The sequence below is a fragment of the Dipteris shenzhenensis genome, chromosome 16, assembly GCF_047967505.1.
Source record: "Dipteris shenzhenensis isolate YYH24624 ecotype China chromosome 16, Dip_SZ_1.0, whole genome shotgun sequence".
Classification (NCBI taxonomy): domain Eukaryota; kingdom Viridiplantae; phylum Streptophyta; class Polypodiopsida; order Gleicheniales; family Dipteridaceae; genus Dipteris; species Dipteris shenzhenensis.
In genome coordinates, this window is record NC_141611.1 from 55149991 (window position 1) to 55161651 (window position 11661).

At 43.2% G+C, this 11661-nt stretch overlaps 1 pseudogene; it reads left to right on the forward strand.

The window, feature by feature from the left end:
• Nucleotides 1-203: 203 nt before the first annotated feature.
• Nucleotides 204-1722, forward strand: LOC147893149 (UDP-glycosyltransferase 85A1-like; annotated as a pseudogene).
• Nucleotides 1723-11661: the final 9939 nt, after the last annotated feature.

Sequence of the window (11661 nt, forward strand, 5' to 3'; positions counted from 1 at the left end):
TTATTATGGGGATTATATTATTGTTGGGATCATATTATTCAGTTTTTTCTATTGCGATTATATTATTGTGTGTTTTGGAGTTTCTTAACGATAAACAATGTGTAAAGGATGCGACTTTACGTGGGTGGCTGAGTTCCCAATCTTCCATTCGAAGGGGGAACAGGAAACCTCAGAACTCCTACAGTCCTAGCTCCTATCTTGCCATGGCAGCTCCCAAAGCTCACGCCCTGGCTGTCCCGCTGTCTGGTCAAGGCCACCTCAACCCCCTTATGCGCTATTGCAAACTCCTTGCCTCTCCCGACGTCCTCATCACCTTCGTAAACCTGGATGTTTTCCATGATCGCCAGCTCCAACAGAAGCAAAATTCCTCGAACGCCCCTGCCGCGGTGCAAGACGTAGCGCAGATGGATATTAGAAGAGCTCGCATACCCCTGGACTTGACGGCCATCTCCAAAATCTCGCCACAAACGTTTCTGGAGTCGCTTCAAAGCCTCAGCGCTCCACTCGAGCAGCTAATTGTCCGCCTGTCGCTGGAAGGTCCTCCCATCACATGCATCATTTCGGACGTCTTCATCTTAAGCGCAACGCAGCCGGTTGCTGAGACGTTGCGTCTTCCAACAGTTGTTCTGTATCCTTCTAGTCAAAGCTTCAATTTGCTCTTTCATTACTTCCTAAATGGACGCCTTTCTTTGGAGGCTGGTAAGCACACCATGAGCCCTTTAAGTTATCGCTATGTTAAAATGCATTGTGATCAGGTCCCCGGAATAACATTGCCTTCTTAGTTCCAGCTATAAATGCCAAGAATGCAAACCAGACAGAGTTCTTCCACGACGCACTTCCGGGTCTCCCGCCGTTGCGAAACGCAGACATGTTGCATTTCGAACCCCACGGGGACGACGCTAATTTTGTGTATCGCTACTTGTACCGTCAGAGTGAGATTGCCTACAGTAAAGCGAATGTGATCGTGGTGAATTCTTTTGATGACTTGGAACGTCCTGCTTTTGAGGCCATGTCCTGCAAGAAGGTTCCAGTTCCAGTGTACTCGATAGGGCCTCGCGTCGAAGAACTGAGTGACGAAATTAACACAAGCCTTTGGCCGGAACAACATGACTGTCTGCAATGGCTTGCCAAGCAACCAGTGGGTTCCGTCCTGTACATTTCCTTCGGCAGTGCCGTCCATTTGTCGGAACTACAACTTGAAGAGGTTCTGGTCGGCCTAGAGTCTAGCAACCAGAGGTTCTTGTGGTCATTCCGTCCCAACCTGGTGGAGGGTGCGTCGTACAGCGAGCTTCCAGGCTGGTTTCTGACACAGACTAAAGACCGAGGGTGCGTGGTTTCGTGGGCACCACAGGTACGGGTGCTTGGGCATGCAGCAGTGGGTGGGTTTTTGACGCACTGCGGCTGGAATTCAACCATGGAAGCGGTGGCGAGCGGGGTGCCGATGATGTGTTGGCCATGTGCGTCGATCAGTTTCTGAATTGCAAGTATGTGGTGGAGGAATGGAAAGTAGGGATGAGGGTGGAAGGAGGGGAGGGGGGGGTGGTGGGAAGGGGGGAGGTGGAGAGGGTGGCGAGGGCGTTGATGGAAGGGGAGGGGCTGCGAAGGCGTTCCGCCAGTCTCGGCCAGGCTGCGCGAGGAAGCCTCCACCCCGGCGGCTCTTCCCACGCTCATCTGCAATCCGTCATCGAACTCCTCCACTCACACTTTGGACTACCTCACTAATATTTGGAAGGTCACAGCATATTTGGTGACGCTTTGCTCTCATCCCCATCCAACGGAAATAAAAACAAAGAAATGTCAAATAGAGCTCCCTCATGATTCGTCCCAACGGAAAATGGGACAAAGAAATGTCACATTACACCATTCAATAATTTAGAGCTCCCTTCATCTAATGTCACTATGTGCATGTCATAAGGGGGAAATTTGCATCACATTCTTTCACTCCCCATGGAATCTACATTTGGAAATTAAAAATTATCCCTAAAAAATCTCCCTACAATCTACAATACATTGCATGACAAACCAATTAGTGTTAGGTCTTCGATGATGATGATTAGCATGTTATTGTCTAATTTTATTAGAATGGCATTAGAGTATCAACAAAGTTTGTCATGCTTATTTTGGGTGATTTATATGTTCCAACTATTTGCATTTTGTCCTATGTTTCATTCTGAAGGTGGCACTTATTAATCTATGCCATTCTTCGCTATGGTCATGCTTGTCACTAGATCTTGTGTTCTCTTATATGGAAGTAAAAGACCATAGTTGTCAAAACAGGATATTTCATTAAAGTTTGGTCAGAGGCCTTTGGTCAATGGTTTGCTCTTTGTTTCTAGAGGCATAGGATGTCAACAACCATGAGGTTATTGACTTCTAGCATATCTTTCAGGAGTCACTAAATGATTATATGAAAGTTGGTGTATGTTGGTAAGTCCTTTCCCATCTTGTTACTGGTTGCAACCGTGTAATTTCTTTAAGGACATAATTATCAACGTTGATGTGCTTTCTTTCTAGCTAATAGATTGTTTGTGCATGAAATTCAAGAAAGAGCTGTGTATGCTAGGCTCTAGCCCATGAGTTCAGATGTTTTTTTGGTCTAATGCTTTGCATGTCATTGTTAGTCATTGTGATCTATGTCTTGCTTGGTCTTGCGTCGGATAGTTGTCTTGAGAATTGTTTTCGTATAATTATGTTTCGAGAAATTTTTCCTACTTATAATTCTTTTCTAATTTGTCATAGTGGTGTCCATGCTGGTGATATTGTTTTGTCCTCAGGGGTCACTCAATAATGTATATGACAATCACTTGAGTTCAACATAAGGCGAAGAAGACTGCATAGTCGGTGTGGGTAGAGTAATCCAAGAGCTGAGAATCTGGGGCCAAGGTGCAGGTGTGATACACTGTTGTGCTGATGAAGAATAGGCCCGTAAAGCTGATAAGGTATAGGAACATGTCTAGCTCATAAGCTCAACTGTCATGAGCTGAAGGTCATCTAATGTGTGCATAGCTAAACATGCATCGGCATGGGAGGCAATATCTATCAAAGGCTCATTGAGAAGGAGCTGATAGTATAAAGGTCTAGAAGCATGAAATACAATTGAAAAAGCATAAAATGTACCCAAGGCATATGCGATGCCGAATGCTGATGTAGGGACCGATCTGAAGTTGTGGATCCAACCATTGATCTACATCATCTAAGGACTGTATAATGCAGCCATAAGTGCATGCTGAAACATTGAGTCTCCCCAGGTTGCGCTATGGCTGAACTTGATGTACATTGAGGCAAGACCGCACTGATGCATAGGTATCCTCATGCTGAGGAATGATTTGTTGATCGAAGGAGGTGGGGATCCAAGGTGGTGCAATGTGGCATGAATGAGCCGATGCTGAAATGCCTTGAAGACTAATGTACTAATATATGGTGCTCATGGAAATTATGTCCAAGGTATACTCTGTGTTAGAGGTGAAAGCATCAATGATGGATGCTGGAATGGAATCACATGAAGAGATGAATGCGCTAGGGCATAAATCTCCACATGCGGTTGGAGATGTGTGTGCCTCATACTGAGGACTTACCTATTGAATAACTGCATGATCACTAGTGAAATCTCGCTAAGTATATGCATCTGATGTGATAGTAGATGGAGTCAGATCAGCATGCATGAATGTGATGGTAGTGAATCACTAGAGTCAGACTGAGATGATGTAGATGAGACTGCCTCATACTGAGGACTTACCATCAAATTTGCCTCATGCTAAGGGCTTACTACCGAATGTGTCTCGTGCTGAGGGATTACTGAGAAGTGTGCCTTCGCTTGCTGAGGAATGTGCATGATTAGCAACTGCGGGCTGATCCATGCTAACATCTGATGCATCTACATCTGCTCTCTCAAGGCCAATGAGGCTCGAATCGGTATCATACACTGGTAGATACCCTGTGCCAATAAATGGTCGAAGTAGGTTCTCTTTCCACTCACGGATCTTGTCCCGAGTCATGACTAGTGTATCATCAACTGTGTGATGCGGATAACTCCATGATGAAGATGGTTTGGTGCTCTGTGAAAGATGCTTACCCATGTACCAGCGACAGTGTCTACCCATGAGAACATGTACGAGAGCTGCCACTAGGGGGCTTACACTGAATGGTCAGAACCAAGTCAAGTGAGAGCTGTTATGTGCCAAGGATCAAGACTGTAGTGAAATGATGACAATTGCCTATCGAGAGTAGCCAAGAGGTTGTACAAGGTTGATGTGTATGTGCAAGAACCAGTGCCAAAAATATTCAACAAATGTGACTGTACATGGTTGGCATATGTGGGTGTAAGAAGAATGCAGCAATCCTGAATCTGAGGAAGATCACTCTGCCATGTGTCACACTAAGGTGTTGAAGAGCCAAATGCCAAGAGAACTGAATGGGTATCAGATATGTGAATGTGTACACCGATGATAGAACCGCATGGACTGACACCGGTGGGAACTAATTGGGCAATGTGGCAATGGCTGGCTTGTCTTGGTGGAGTTGGATCTCCTCTATGGTAGTGCTAGTCTACAATAGCTAGACTACACATCGATGTGATAAATGCTGCAAATGAATTTGATCTTGATTCATTTTAAGTGTTGGGTACACTACAATGGATCAAGAGGTGGTTCCAATGAAGAGGATTCGATAATGTTGACCTATGGAAAAGTCACATGGCATATCTGAGGTGCTCAGTGTGTAGAGCGCGAGAGCTAGCAAGCAATTTGCTTTCTGGAGTGCTGCAAAATTTCGTCTGGATCAAAAGATACATCCCCCAGAAGGATAGGCAATTTTTGATCCCAAGAAAGGGAAAAATGATGAGGTGACCCAGTGATGATGTGGAACTGTGGGTCACACGCTGTGTGCACTATGAGCTTAGAAGGCACTGTGCCTAGATGGCATGCTGATGTGGCATCTGAGGTGCCATGTGTTGGATAATTTGCCATGTGGTGGCTTGTTGACCTAGATTTAGTAACATGACCAGATTATGGCTATCGAACCATGGGTACTCAGCCACCTTATCTAGAAATTTCACCCAGGGTTTATGTAACCCAAGTTAGTTTGACACAATGATTGCTACATGTGACCATTGACTATACCTTACTTAACCAAGTTTAGCTAATTAACTAGGGTACAACCCTTACAGTGCCACGTGGCTTTTCCTAAGGTATGAGACCTTGGAGAAGCTCAGAAGATAGAGAATCATGTCGAGAGGGAGAGATCCTATCATTGTGGGAGAGATGGCACTGGCGTTTGCTTTGATATCAAGTAGTAGTCAGCTATGTTGAGCTGCTCTAGTGTGAGCTTGTTCATCGTGGAAGGCGTTAGTGAAGCTCCAAAGCTACAGGTTGAGCCACATGTCACAATGGTTGGAGCTCGCTGTTGGGCCTTCTAGGAGAGACACTTTGGATCTTAAGATATGATTGTTGGAGTTGTGTGGTCGAGTTGGCTGTGGATGGCCTCGCTAGAGGAGCTAGAATGGGATGGCGAAGGTGTTGGAGTTCTTGGTTGTCGCACAGCGTTGAAGAAGGTAGGGAACAGAGTTTGGGATTGAAGGGCCATGGCTGTGAGCCGCTTTGGAGGTGGATGGTGCTCAGGAGGAGATGGTGGCTGGGAGTCGGGATTGCTATCATTTGTTTGCCTGCAGTAGGAGTCGATAGCCTTGAGTCGTGGGCTTTAGCTTTTGGAAGAGGAGGTGTCATTGGAGATGGATGCTGATGATTGTGTCGTTAGCGTTGCATGTCAACCGAGGTACTAGCCACCATGAAGGCAGATGTGCTCATGGATATGGAATCAGGAACCATGGATAGCATGCAGTCAGGGCCGTTCGGGCAAATTTTCAAGCTTGTAGGATTCTGTGGCATTGGCATGATGGAGTAGCTATTGACGTCGCTTGCTCGTTGAGTTCTTTGAAGAAAGTCATTGCAGCCGATGGAGGTACGCTATTGCAGAGTGTTCGATGAAGACTAGTTGTGAAGATGGTGGATTGAGGGAGCTCGATAGGGAGTGCTGGTGCAGTTCGAGCTGAAGCGTTGCTTATGAAGGAGTTGGAGCCCTTGTAGCTTGTTGCATTGCTCTCCTATCAAGTCTCTCACTTAGGATAGAGACCTATCTATTGGGATAAGTGTGATCAAGGGCTTGCTTTAAGGTGCATGTGTGCATCTAGGGGAGTCACATGTGTGTGTGTGTGTGTGTGTGTAGTAGAAGCACACCTAGTGCTATGAGGTGTCTAGTCTGTGACCTAAGTGATGATATAAGCACAAAGGCCCCCACATGGGAGGTTCCTTTGATTTATCCAGTCCCACTAATGTAGGGGCCGATTGCCACTGATGTAGGGGAGTGCCTACACCTTCCTCTTACTCTATATAATGGAGGATCTTCCTTCATTCTAATACATGGATTTTGCCTCACTTGAGCTCTCTCTCTTTGTGTCATGATGCACCTATTCTATCCCACACACTTCTTCATTTGGTATCAAAGCTGGTAGGCTTTAGAAAATTCACTTTGGTAGTGCCACCTCATCATCTTCTCCATCACCTCCATTTTGAAGTTTTTTTCTCCCTTCCTCTTCAGAAATGGCTAAGATTTGTTCTCTTCATTCTTTGGGCCTTTTGCCAAACCCTCTTAATTGACGACTCTACCCCTTGGGGTGCACATTTGGCTTAGAGCATTCCTCTAGATTTGAACTCTGTAGCCCGTACTGATCCAAATAGAGTGCGCCAACTAATTCTGCATCTACATAGCAAATGGAGACCTGGCCTTCAAGCACAAGTTAGGCAATGCCTAGAGCTTGCTTTTGGTGAAATCTGAGGGCCAATGCATGCTAAAGCAAGGAGAATTCAAGCAAAGAACAGTCAAAGAGGATGCAGTTCTCCCAGACACAATGGCGCATGATTTCGCCTAAGCTCTTTGCTGGCCTCACTTTGGTATTCAAGCTTTACTTTTGCATAAAAATCCCTTTTAAACTCTTCTCCAGCTGTGTGAATTCTGCCCTCCAAGTTGAGCTAGTACTCTGCAAGGCATTTTTGACAGTTTTTGAAAACTTGATGCTAGAGTAAATGCTAAGATGATGTTTGAGGAATGAAGTGATGCTAAGGTACAGATTAGAGAATGCCATTTCAGATTGAAGTTCAGTTGGGACTAATCTCTTGTCAGGATGCCAAGCTCTCAATGTTCTTCCAATGCTAAGCACTCGAAAGTTCAATGTAAAGAAGACCCCGGCCAAAAGACCCCGGCCAAGAAACTTTGGGAGAAGCCAACTGGGTATGCATATGCTAAACAACTAGGCTTTTTTGAGTTTATCTCTAGCAATCTACATTTGTATGGTGAAGGAGATTTCTTTGTTCAATAAGATTAGTCATTTTGTAAGAGAGTAGACACTGCCTGTAGGACAAAGGTAAGATCCTCTCATGGCTACCTATAAAATTGACAAGTTCAATGACCAAGGCTTTCACACTTCAAAAATGAAGATAAAGTTTATGCTTATGAAAGAAAATTTGTGGGACTTAGTCAAGGTAGGAACTCAATCCTCTCAATGAAGCATCAAACTTTATGTTAGAAGACAAGGACTTTGCCTTTTGAGCCTTTTGTAAATCACCTCTGGTCACCATATGATGTAGGCCATGTGATGTGTGTTTGGTTTATCCCATTTTTGTAAACCTTGACCCTTGGGCACCTTTGCTAACATGAGATCCTAGCAATAGATTTATCCTTGACCACCATGAGATGGCATGAGAAACTATGTAACTAGATATATCCTTAACATAGCAAGAGGCAAACACTTGAGGGGGGGTATGTTGGGATAAGTGTGATCAAGGGCTTGCTCTAAGGTGCATGTGTGCATCTAAGGGAGTCACGTGTGTGTGTGTGTGTGTGTGTGTGTGTGTGTGTGTGTAGTAGAAGCACACCTAGCGCTAGGAGGTGTCTAGTGTGTGACCTAAGTGATGATGTAAGCACAAAGGCCCCCACATGGGAGGTTCCTTTGATTTAGCTAGTCCCATTGATGTAGGGGTGGATTGCCACTAATGTAGGGGAGGTGCCTACACCTTCCTCTCACTCTATATAATGGAGGGTCTTCCTTCATTCTAATACATGGATTTTGCCTCACTTGATCTCTCTCTCTTTGTGTCTTGATGCACCTATTCTATCCCACACACTTCTTCACTATCTTTCTTCTCTTTGTGAACTAAGTGCACTAAAAAACTCTATGAAAACAAAAATGCTCTCTAGTGCTCAAGAGTCACTAAGGTCTCCATGTTCTCTATCTCTCCTTGCTAAGAGAAGCGCTACTCTCGCTCACAAAACAAATCTATCTTTCTCACAGAATGGAAGAAGAATGAGTAGAAATTCTTCTTTCAAATGAACAGAAATCCTCTTAAAGGAATAAGAAAATCCAATGAAAATGGAAGGATATTAATAAAAATCTCTCAAGAATGAAATCTCACAATCAAACTCTCAATCTCTCAATCACTCTCTCACATGGATCGCAATGCTTCTGTGGAAGGCAAGGGAGATCTGATTTTGGTCATGACAAAATATGAAGAGGGGAGAGGAGAAAAGTGGAGATGAGGAGAGAGTGCACAGCTACAGAGCACACCACAAATGACTAAATGTACACTAGATTTGGTCGAAAATGTAGAATATATACAAACTCTTTAAGGGAGTGGTGCTATGTATTAAAGGCAGGAGTGGTGCTACATAACGAAGGGAGTTAGAGGCATGCATCATGCACAAACAACAAAAAAGTGCCATTGCATCACCTAACAACGAACTCAACCCACCAAACAAACGATGCCATTGAAGACCATGCATGAAGATTTGTCTATGAGAAGTTTGTTAGGCCAGATCGATATGACGGAAAGGTAGCTAGGTCCTACTCTTCTGACAAGAGTAGGAATCTTGGTAAATATGGTGGGTAGTATACAATGTTTTATAACCCAAAGTGTTAGAGTCATGCCTACAACATAGGTATACTCGTGTGTGGAATGCAGCACAGAGTTGTTGGTATGCAAGCTAATTTAGCCAAGTAATAGAAAGTCCCCTCGAGTGAAAATGATTGCAAACTTTCCTTCTAGGGCTCTTTCTATATTCAACCCACTTTGAGTTGTTTGTCCTCCCCTTGCCCTTACACTATGCATACATTCACTGATTCGCATTGGTCAACAATCCACATTTATTTGAAAAAGGCATTCCCCACAAGAGCACGAACTCAGACAAAAAAAAGGCCATGAGATGAATAGTGAAACTAGTAGTCATGAAGTGCATTCGACATTTACATTCATTGATCATGCTAGGGAGTGTGGAAGTTTTTTGCATTGAAGAAGCCATTGGAGAGTAAGCAAAGCAACTTTCGGTGAATGCCAAAGCCGACGGATTCAAGAACAATATGTCAACTCAAAACAACAAAGAGAGGATTGGCTCGAAGGAAATAATGATGAAAGAAGAAGGTTAGAGACAATCATAGAAGAAGACGAATCCTTAGTTGAGGGCAATGAGTAGGCTGACACATCTGCCAGCATCGATGGGTGAACAAAAAGGTGCAGAAGGGAGGTGAAGAAGACGAATCCTTAGTTGAGGGTAGTGGGTAGGCTGACACATCTGCCAACATCGATGGGTGAACAAAAAGATGCAGAAGGGAGGTGACCAAGAGAGTCACCGAACCCCACCTCTAGCAATTTCATGCAAGTTTTTGCAAGGACAAGGGAGCGGATCCTTCTCACCTTTGTAGGAAGAAGACCAAGTCAAGAAAAGTAGATCGAGATGGACTAAGCTGATAAATTTGATTGAGCCAACGAAGTCGACTAAGATGAAGCCAATCAGGCTGACAGAGGCAATTGATTGGATTGATTAGACAGAGTTGCACAAGAAGATAGAGGCAATCAAGCCAAAGTGAGTCACCCTACTAGTCACCCCACTAGAAAGCCCATTCTCTTGAGCCAATGGAGAAATTGGAGCGAACATAAGGATGATTTTATAGAACTTCAAAGGGAACGAGGGAAAGAAATCCCCGCTCTCATGGTAAGAATCACACATTGGATGATTTTTATATGTTAGTTTTGTTAAGAAGTGAAACTTTTATATTGCCATCGAAAGTTTGTATCCTTGGTAAAAATAAAAAATTGAATTATTCACCAAGATTTGAAACTTTTATGCAAAAATTTTAAAAGTTTCGCCAGGATTTACATATTTTACTTAGAAATTCAAAAAGAAATATATAAAATCATACTATATTTTGTCTAATATCATGCTCGGGGAGGTCACTATGTATAAACCCTCTATATCACGTGCGTTCAAGGCCTATATTTAAAATCCCTTATCTGTAATTTTTTTCATTAATAAAATGTACCCCTTTTCTATACAAATCTGTAAATTTTTTCCAAAACTATTTTAAAAAGTCCCTTATGTATATTTATTTCTGTAAATTTTAGGAATAAAAAATATCCTTCTGTTGAACTCACGTGATAGGGTTACATATGATGAGTGACCCCCCCGAGATATCATGAAACTAAAAAAATTAACTTGAAAGACGTCCGCCAAGATTTTATATTGATATAAAAGTATAGCTTCGATAAAAGCATCCATGGTTAGAATTTCTTGAGAATAGCTGCAATCCCACAAGTTATTTGGGAGGGGGAGTTATCAAGGTATTTCCCTACCATGTTCCCAAGAAGGTAATCGAATTGTACGACCAATACCTTGATGGAGACTTTGTCATGTGGGGCTCGTATTCCTAAAGAGGTTTCATCATGAATTCAACAAGAAGGACGTGTTGCTGAAGCTCAACCGCCTAAACCAAATAAAGGGAAAATGGTGTATGACTTTGCAGCACTAGGAATAAAGTGGCATGACATGGAGGTAACGTACTTGACAAGGATGTATGATGAATTGCAGCATTGAGAAATTGCATTAGAAAATGAGAATGCAGATTTGAAAAGAAAAAGAAGCTGCCCATCTAAGAAGTGGAGCATGATGAAGAAGAAAAAGAAGCGATGACAAAAAAGGATACCAAAATAGAAAAACAAGAGATCAAGAGGCTCCTAAAGAAGACGGGCATTTGAGGGAACCCAAAGGGCAAGAATAAGTGCTAAAAAGGGTCATATGGCAAATGAGTATCGATCGGGTAGATGGTACAACATTTGTAACTGCTCAGGCCACACCACCAAAGACTACTTTGTACAACAAATAAAAGCAAATGATGAAGTGAAGCAAGGGACAAAGGCATCCTACTAAGGCAAATGATCAAAGAGCACCAGCACGACTTGTTTCCTCTTGGGAAGAAAGGGCACCAAAAGAGCAAGTGTTGATTGTGGAATTCTTCAAATGGGGGTCTATTGCATAAGAAACTGATATCTCCTTGTGGCTAAGCAAGCACTAAAGGGTAAATACTTTATGCGGAGAACTTTAAAGGATATGTGAAACAAGCATGCAAGGTATTCAACAAAACCCTAAAAAAAATCTAGGGAGTTCATTACAAGGATCGTGCATCTAGATTCTAGATGCATCGCACTGGAGAAATTGAGTAATGTTGAACTACTCCCAAGGTTTCTCCTAGGACTCAACCACCATCAATTGTACAATCTCTTGATCATTAAAGATCCCATATCGTTTGAGTTTTATTGTAAGCTTGCTAATAGTTAGATGACA